The sequence below is a fragment of the Galeopterus variegatus genome, unplaced genomic scaffold (assembly GCF_000696425.1).
Source record: "Galeopterus variegatus unplaced genomic scaffold, G_variegatus-3.0.2 Scaffold10426, whole genome shotgun sequence".
In the NCBI taxonomy this organism is placed as follows: Eukaryota; Metazoa; Chordata; class Mammalia; order Dermoptera; family Cynocephalidae; genus Galeopterus; species Galeopterus variegatus.
This window is the reverse complement of record NW_007736537.1, coordinates 21,060-31,239: the sequence shown is the minus strand read 5'-3', so window position 1 is coordinate 31,239 and position 10,180 is coordinate 21,060.

Below are 10,180 nucleotides of genomic sequence, written 5' to 3'. Positions count from 1 at the left end.
CATTCCTTGTTTAAGACAGCTGGAATCCTGAGCTTTCTAGAAGCAGGTGGAAAAGAAAGCAGGACAAGAGCCATCCTAACAAGAAAGGGAATGCAACATGGGATACGAGAAGCAGAGGGTAAGATATTTTTAAACCTGCCTTCGAGGGCAGAAAAAACAGTCAGAAGAGGAACAGAGAGGAAAATTAGACACTTTACTGCCTGTATAACAAGACCGTTGAGTTCACAGGGAAAATAAAAGTATACCATAAACTGACCGGCAACACTGCTGCTTCCTTCAACAATCTTGTCTGGGATTCAGCCCTTATATAATATGTTTAAAATGTTTGCTTACACCTCTTTTTTCATCTCTAATCTGAAATTGTTAAATCTAGAACAAGAATGCTATGTTTTAAAATCTTCATTTCCAAACAGTTTTATAAGTTTGAAACTTATAAAACCAGTAAGTATCGTTATATTTGCTTCTTACAAAACCCTTTGCTGGAAAATTCATTCATTTACCCATAAAAATGTGCAAGGCCATGTGGGACATATAATGATGAGTTCTATAGCAGCAAAACCTCTAATTGCTTATAAAATGATTGCAAATTTGCACTTGACAGTCTTCTTCTGTTTGCTCCAGATTTTTAAGAGTATTTACAATTCAGATTTTGCATAATCATCTGAATTTCCTGCTTTGATCGAAAAAATGGTTGATTGGCATCACTAGCCTTGCAGACCCAGATGGAATGTGCTGGAGCTGAATGGGCTGCCTTTCACAGACCAGGGGCAGGCATTCCAGTGCCCTATAGGTGCCAGCACTCTGCCAGCTTCCAGGTCTCAAATGCAGAGCCATTCTTGACCCTGCCCTCTTCTCATCCTTCATATTCAGTCAACAAATCAATTCAGTTTCTACAATATCCTTGACTTCTATCTCTTCCTTTTCATCCTAACTTTAAGAATGGTTCCAGGATTTTATTACCTCCTGATGAGAATTACAATAATAATAGCCAACATATATCAAGCAGCACTCACTGTGTTAAGAATTTTTTGTGGACCATATCATTTAATCCTCACAATAGCCCTTTGAGATAAATTCCATCACAGCCCTCATTTTACAGTAGAGAAAAGTGAGACACTAAAAGCTTAACTCACCTACCCAAGCTCCCACATCCTGCCACTGGTGGAGTCTGACTCTAGACTCTGTACTTGTACAAATCACAATCCAGAGAATTTCCAGCCCAGGTCCAGGTAGCTCTGGTGCCTTTTCAGAACAGGTAGAAAAAGCTTTTCAAAACGGGTAGAAAGGAATGCAATGCTTTAACGGGATCATTTTCTATTCCAGATGTCTACCTTCTGTAAACATTCTTTCATAAAATGGATTTGCATGCTAACTCAACTGAGGTCTCAGTCTCCTTTCGCCATGGCCCTTCCCTCATTGGTTATCCCTCACTCATCCTGAATCGTATTAGGTTGCTTTGTCCCAGATGTGAAACACTCCAGGTAGTAAACAAAGGACAATTGAATTATTGATGTAGGCTTTGGAAAAAGTGAATAGTTTTATCGGTTGAAGAACAAATCCTTTTGAAATCCAAGGGAGCTCCAAGTTCCACTTCAACCTGGGAGACAGCAGGCTGCAGTGTTGCTGCTACCCTAACAAGACCCTAATAACTTTTTTTTCCTTGTTTGCTATTATTACTTTCAGTGCATCACAACCTTCAAATTCTTTGTTGTCTTGTGCTTAGGGTGGAGGCTGAGATGCTGGAGGGTGGGGGGAGTTTCCTCAGTGTCCCTGCTTCCTGCTCCACGCTCAGCATCTCTGTAAGCCAGGATGCACCATCCACCCGCTACAGACTGCTGTTGTTACTGTTGTTACTGGGTGCTGGGCTTAGGTGGGAGCAGGAGAAGTTTTGTTTTCCTGGCCCAGCCTCTGTCTTAGGCAGGTGCCTGGATCTTGGGGATAGCCTTTCTTAGAGTTTTTGCTCCTCCTTCCCATGGCTGCCACATTGTGCCTTGGATGGTTGGTCTTGGGTGTGAGTTGCCTGCTATCCTCACGGTGGTAACAGACTTCTACTTGGTATCAGCATAGATCCAAGATGCCTTTGTATCCCTCCCCTAGTAGTAGACAGCTTGTTCTTCTCCCTCTTTTCTTTGCAGCAGTGCATCCTGGCTAGTGTCCTGAGAATGAGAGAGTTACGGGGTCCTCTCCCAAGACAGACAGATTGTGGTTCTACTCTTCCTTTCTTAGCAATGGATTTTTGCCTGGGCCCTACAGGCCAGAGTGTTTGCTGACCCTATTCCATTGATTCCAGGCTCTTGCTTAAGGCCAGGACTTTGTGCCCACATCCTAGCAGCTGCCATTTACCTCCTTTATGGCTTCACCAAATAGGAGTACTCTCTCAATCTCTGCCGTGCCCTCAGTCCTTCTCATAAGTGCCAGGGACGACCGTAGGGAAGAGCTTGTGGGTGATTGTGATCTCCCCTTTTTTGGTGACCCCAGCTATTGCACATCAGCACACTAGCCCGCATTTGGCCTTTAACAGGTCTTTTTCATTTTGCTGGTTTCTTCTTTTCTTTTTCTATTGTTCTCTTCTCTTTTTCCTGTGCTCTGCCAAAGAAAAAATATTTTACATATCTCATTTCTTCTTGGAGGGGCTTGTACCTTTTTGGATTTCAGGTTATTTGGTTGTCTTCCTATTTGAACCCTATGATGTGCTTGAGATATCTACATTTTTTACATATTATCTGGATTTTTTTACATTATTGGGCAGAAGCAGTGTTTTTTGCAGCTTGTTACATTCTATGTGGAAACAAAAGTCTTTACTGACCTTGTATAATATGACTCTATTGAGGCATACTTTTTTTTTTTGTTGTTGTCTTTTTTGAAACCGGCCACACCGCGCTCAGCCAGTGAGCATTGTGAGCGCACCGGTCACCCCTATATAGGATCCAAACCCGCGGCAGGAGCACTGCTGCGCTCCCAGCGCCGCACTCTCCTGAATGCACCATGGGCTCAGCCCTATTGAGGCATACTTTTTTTTTTTTTTTGTCTTTTTTGAAACCGGCCACACCGCGCTCAGCCAGTGAGCATTGTGAGCGCACCGGTCACCCCTATATAGGATCCAAACCCGCGGCAGGAGCACTGCTGCGCTCCCAGCGCCGCACTCTCCTGAATGCACCATGGGCTCAGCCCTATTGAGGCATACTTTACTTATATAATTCACCCATTTCAGGTGTAGAATTGAACCTTCTTTCAAATTACACACATCCACCAGCCACCCCTAGAATCCCTGATTTGCGTACCACTGTAACTGAAGGGAAGGGCAGAACTCATAGAGGTATGATGGAACATGGAAAATGGTTGGTCAACATTAGCCCAGAGGCAGAAATACTATACCAGAGACTACTGTGTACAGTCTAAAAAGGCACCTGGATTCGTCCCTCCCTTGGACTCCTATAATCCTTTCCTCCAATGACGCTATTCACAGGAATAGAAAAAACAATCCTAAAATATATCTTGAACTATGAAAGACTCAAAATAGCCCTGCCTCCAGAGGTGTTTCTCGATTTTAACCTATTTTGTATTTTTTCCTTTTTTTTATTTTAAAACTTTTTGTTTTATTAAAATATGTTTATTATACTTATCCGTGGGATACAGCATTGAATATAAATGCCTGTGTGCAATATATGATGCTGAAATCAGGATAGTTAGTATATTCAACATTACACGATGTAATCATATTTTGTAGCTCTTCACCAATTTCTCACTAACCCCCCTTCCCACTCTCTTTCCCACCTCTGGTAGGCTCAGTTTTGTTCTCTCTTTTTGGAAGTTCAACAACTTATTTGACTGTTACATCTTTCTTTCTCTCTTTCTTTTATTAGTTTATTTTTTTTAGCTTCCACTTATGAGTGAGGACTTGGAGTATTTTTCTTTCTGTGGCTGGCTTATTTCATGCAACATAATTTTCTCTACATTCATCTGTGTTGCTGCAAATGGAAGAATTACTTTTTTATGGCAGAGTAGTATTCCACTGTGTACATGTATCACATCTCCTTATCCAGTCATCCATCGATGGACATTTAGGTTGGTTCCAACTCTTGGCTATTGTAAATAGAGCTGCAATAAACATGGGAGTGCAGGTATCCCTTCAACATGATGATTTCCCTTCTTTTGGGTATATACCCAGCAGTGGGATTGCTGGATCATGTAGCAGTTCTATCTATAATTGTTTGATGAGACTCCATACTGTTTTCCATAGTGGCTATGCTAACTTACAGTCCCACTGACAGTGTAGGAGGGTTCCCCTTTTTCTGTATCCTCACCAGCATTTATTATTCTCTGTACTGATACCATCCAGTCTAACTGCTGTGAGATGATATCACAATGTGGTTTTGATTTCCATTGCTGCTTAGTGATGTTGAGCATTTTTTCATGGCCATTTGGATATCTTCTTTTGAGAAATGCCTATTCAGCTTCTTTGTCAATTTGTTAATCAGGTTACTTGTTTTTTTACTGTTAAGTTTTTTGAGTTCCTCTTATATTCTGGATATTAATCCCTTCTGGAATGCATAGTTTGCAAATATTTTATAAAATCCTGTAGGTTGTCTTTTCACTCTGCTAATTGTTTCTTTCACTGTGCATAAGTTTTTTAGTTTGATACAATCCCAATGTTTATTTTTTCTTTTGTTTCCTGTGTGTTTGGATTTTATTCATAAAGTCTTTGCCCAGTCCTACTTCCTGAAGTGTTTCTCCTATGTTTTCCTTTAAGAGTTTTATAGTTTTGGGTGTTATATTTAAGTCTTTAATCCATTTTGAGTTGATTTTCGTGTACAATGAGAGCTACTGATTTAGTTTCACTCTTTTACATATGGATGCTCAGTTTTCCCAGAACCATTTATGGAAGAGGCAGTTTTTACCCCAATGTAGGTTCTTGGTGCCTTTGTTAAAGATCAGTTGGCTGTAAATATGTGGGTTAGTTTTTGGATACTCTATTCTGTTCCATTGGTCCAATATCTGTTTTTATACCATTACCATGCTGTTTTGGTTACTATAGCTTTGTAGTGTAATTTGAAATCAGGTAGTGTTATGCCTTTGGCTTTATTTTTTTGCTCAGGATTGCTTTGGCTATTCAGGGTCTTTTTTTGTTCCACATGAATGTTAGGATTGTTTTTCTATTTCTGTGAACAGCATCATAGGTATTTTGATGGGGATTGCATTGATTCTGTAGATCACTTTAGGTAGTATGGACATTTTCACAATGTTAATTCTTCTAATCTAAGACCATGGGATGTCTTTCCATCTTTTGGTGACCTCTTAAATTTCTTTCAGCAGTGATTTGTAGTTCTTGTTATAGAGATCTTTCACATCCTTCGTTAAATTTATTCCTAGATTTTGTTTTGGGGGTTTTCTTATTGTTGTTGGTGTTGTCATTGACTATTGTAAATGAGCTTGCTTTCTTGATTTCTTTTTCTGCTAGTTCATTGTTCAACTATAAAAATGCTACTGATTTTTATGTATTGATTTTGTATCCTGCACTTTACTGAAATCATTTATCAGTTCTAAGAGATTTTGGTAGATTCTTCAGGTTTTTTTATGTATATGATCATGTCATCTGCAAACAGGGACAGTTTGGCTTCATCTTTTCCAATCTTGATGCCCTTTATTTATTTCTCTTGTCTTATTACTGTGGCTAGTACTTCCAATACTAAGTTAAATAGAAATGGTGTGATTGGGTATCCCTGTCTTGTGGCTGTTCTTAAGGAAAAAGCTTTCTGCTTTTCCCCATTCAGGATGATATTGACAATTGGTTTGTCATATATGGCTTTTTTGTGTTGATATACTTTCCTTCTATACCTAATTTGTTGAGTCTTTATCATGAAGGGATGTGGAATTTTTTCAAATGCTTTTTCTGCATCTATTCAGATAATCACATGATTTTTGTCCTTGATTTTGTTAATGTGATGTATCACATTTATTAACATGCATAGGTTGAACCATCCCTGCATCCCTGGGATGAATCCCAATTGATAATGATGTATACATTTTTTTGATGCATTGCTGTATTCTGATTGCTAATCAAGAACATAGATTGATCTATGTTCATCAGAGATATTGGCTTGTAGTTTTTTTTTTCATTGAATTTTTGTCTGGTTTTGGTATCAGGTTGATACTGGCTTCATAGACTAAGTTTGAGAGAATGGCTTCTGCTTGAATTCTTTGGAACAGTTTGAAGATAATTAATATTAATTCTTTTTTAAAGGTTTGGTGGAATTCTCAGTAAAGCCATCTGGTTCTTGGGTTTTCTTTGTTGAGAGACTGCTGATTACTGCTTCAATCTCATTGCTTGTTATTGTCTGTTCAGGTTTTCTGTTTCTCCTGGGTTCAGTCTCAGTTGTTGTATGTGTCCAGAAATGTAGCCATTCCATCCAGGTTTTCAAATTTGTTGATGTATCTGCACCAATCTTAATTATTTGTTTCCTTCTACTAACTTTGGGATTGAATTGTTCTGGTTTTTCTAGTTTTTTGAGCTTTAGCATTAGGTTGTTTATTTGAAATCTTTCTATTCTTTTGATGTAAGCATTTATTGCAATAAATTTTCCTCTTAGCACTGCTTTTGCAGTATCCCACAGGTTTTGGTATAATGTATTTTTATTTTCACTAGTTTCAAGAAATTTTTTGATTTCCTGATTAATTTCTTCTTGGACACATAGGTCAAAGCATGTTGTTTACTTTCCATGTATTTGTATAGTTTACAGAGTTTCACTTGCTATTGATCTATAGTTTTAATCTGTGGTGGTCTGAGAAGATACTTGAAATGATTTCAATTTTTAAAAATTTGTTGAGACTTGGTTTGTGACTAACATATGGTCTATCCTGGGGAATATATTCCATGTGCTCATGAAAACAACATATATTCTGTAGTTGTTGTATGAAAAGTTCTGTAGATATCTGCCAGGTCTAATTAGTCTAAAATATAGTTTAAATCCTATGTTTCTTTACCTTTTGCTCCCTAAATGATCTGTCTAGTGCTAACTGAGAGGCATTCAGGTCTCCTACTATTATCATATTGGGGACCATCTCTTTCTTTAAGCCTAATAGTGTTTGCTTTATATATCTGGGTGCTTTGGTGTTGGCTGCATATATGTTTATGATTGTTATGTCTTCTTGCTGAACAGATCCCTTTATCATTATATAATGGCCTTCTTTGTCTCTTTTTTGTTTTTGGTTTAAAGTCTATTTTATCTGATATAAGAATAGCAACTCCTGCTTACTTTTCATTTCCATTTTCATGGCATATCTTTTTCTGTCCCTTCACATTAGTCAGTCTGTGTGTGTCTTTATAGGAGAGATGAGTCTCTTAAAGATAGTGTATTGCTGGGTCTAGCTTTTAATCCAATCAGTCTGTGTCTTTTGAGTGGGGAGTTTAAGCCATTTACATTTCAGATTGTTATTGAGAGCTATTGTCTTACTCCTGGCATTTTATTGATTTTCATTTGGATGTTTTAAATATCTTGTGTTCCCTTCTTCCCCTTTTATTGTTTCTTTATGATGTTTGTTGGTTTTTTTTGAGGTAGTTAGATTTAGTATCTTTCTCATTTACATTTTTCTTCTACTAGTGTGTNCGCCCGTACCGGACCGGGACCAGCAACGGGATTGCAACCCTCGGTGTTGCCCCCACTCCTCACTCATCCAGTGAGTGGCCGGTCTGTATGTGGGATCCGAACCCTCAGCGGGAGTGCCGCCGCGCTTCCCAAGCGGCGCACTGTAGCAGTGCACCACCGGGCCGGCCCTGATTTCAATTTTTAAAAATTTGTTGAGACTTGGTTTGTGACTAACATATGGTCTATCCTGGGGAATATATTCCATGTGCTCATGAAAACAACATATATTCTGTAGTTGTTGTATGAAAAGTTCTGTAGATATCTGCCAGGTCTAATTAGTCTAAAATATAGTTTAAATCCTATGTTTCTTTATCTTTTGCTCCCTAAATGATCTGTCTAGTGCTAACTGAGAGGCGTTCAGGTCTCCTACTATTATCATATTGGGGGCCATCTCTTTCTTTAAGCCTAATAGTGTTTGCTTTATATATCTGGGTGCTTTGGTGTTGGCTGCATATATGTTTACGATTGTTATGTCTTCTTGCTGAACAGATCCCTTTATCATTATATAATGGCCTTCTTTGTCTCTTTTTTGTTCTTGGTTTAAAGTCTATTTTATCTGATATAAGAATAGCAACTCCTGCTTACTTTTCATTTCCATTTTCATGGTATATCTTTTTCTGTCCCTTCACATTAGTCAGTCTGTATGTGTCTTTATAGGAGAGATGAGTCTCTTGAAGATAGTGTATTGCTGGGTCTAGCTTTTAATCCAATCAGTCTGTGTCTTTTGAGTGGGGAGTTTAAGCCATTTACATTTCAGATTGTTATTGAGAGCTATTCTCTTACTCCTGGCATTTTATTGATTTTCATTTGGATGTTTTAAATATCTTGTGTTCCCTTCTTCCCCTTTTATTGTTTGTTTTTGATGTTTGTTGGGGTTTTTTTGAGGTAGTTAGATTTAGTATCTTTCTCATTTACATTTTTCTTCTACTAGTGTGTTCTTTCTTGAGCATTTGTGTTAGTGATTATCATTTTTTCAGTTCCAGATGCAGGACTGCCTTGAGGATTTCTTCCAGGCCTGGTCATGTTGTGGTGAATTGCCACCATTTTTGTTTGTCTGTAAACTACACGATTTCTTCCTCATTTCTTATGGAGAGCCTTGGTGGCAGGGTTTTGGTTTTTGGTTTGGGGGTTTGTTTGTTTGTTTGTTTTGTATTTTGTATATATTATCTCATTTTCTTCTGGCATGTAGAGTTNATGGTTTGGGGGTTTGTTTGTTTGTTTGTTTTGTATTTTGTATATATTATCTCATTTTCTTCTGGCATGTAGAGTTTGTGTTGAGAATTCTGCTGTCAGTTTGATGGGGACTCCCTTTTAGGTGACATAGGTGACTTGACACTTTTCTGTTGCTGATTTTAAGATTCTCTTTTTGTCTTTGTGCTTTGCCAGTTTAATTATAATGTATCTCAAAGAGGATCTTTTTGGATTGAATCTATTTGGGGATCTTTGAGCCTCCTGGATCTGAAGGCCTGTGGCACTCCCTATGCATAGGAAGTTTTCTGTTACTATTTCAGTGAGTAGTTTTTCAATGCCTTTTCCTTTCTCCTTCCCTTCTGGAACACCCATGATTCAGATATGTGTGCACTTAAGGTTGTCTGCTAGCTGTCTCAGATTTCTTCATTTTTTAAAATTCTTTTTTCTTTGTTTCTGTCTGCTGGGTTATTTTGAAAAGACCATCTTCAAAATCAGACATTATTTCTTCTGCTTGTTCTAGCCTACTGCTTAAGCTATTTCATTTTTTATTTCATTAAGTGAATCTTTCAGTTCCACGAGTTCTGCTATATTCTTTTTTAAGGTATTAATTTCTTTGTAAATTTCCTCCTTCGTATCCTGGATTTTTTTTTCTTGTTTCATTATGTTGTCTAACTGATTCTTCTAATGTTTCACTGAGTTTCCTTAAGATTATTGCTCAGAATTCCTTTTCAGTCATTTCAAGGATTTCCTGCTCTATGGGGTCAGGTAGTTGAGAATTACTGTATTCCTTTGGTAGTGTCATATTTTCTTGTTTTTTCATGTTTCTAGTATCTCTGTGTTGATGTCTAGTCATCTGATAGAGCAGTTTCTTCTTCTATGGCTCTGGAGTGGGATTTGAGGAGAGAGACTTCCTCCTTTTTTTCCAGACTCTATTGGTGACTGTCTTGTGTCAATGCAGTCAAGTAGTCAGCAGGCTGCCTTCACAGTGGCTGTGGTTGCTGCCGTGGAGGTAAGCCACCCTTGTGGTGGCAGTCACTGTGGCAGTGGCTGTGGTTGACCATCCACAGAGAAGTGGTGTTTGCAGCAGTGGTGGGGGCTGTGATCCCAGGCATGTTCCAGCCTTCTGTCAGGCAGTGGCTATCCATGGCTCCTAGTGAGATGTCCAGGCATTCTCCTGGCTTCTGTCAGATGGAGGACTGCCCATGGATCCTCCTATTTTGTATTTCATGGTTGTGTACAATCATCATCATAAATCATTAAGGATATTCTTATCACCCCAAGGTAATCCTACCTGGTTGTTCTGGGCAACAGTAATCTTTGCTTTCTCTGGACATTTCATACAAATG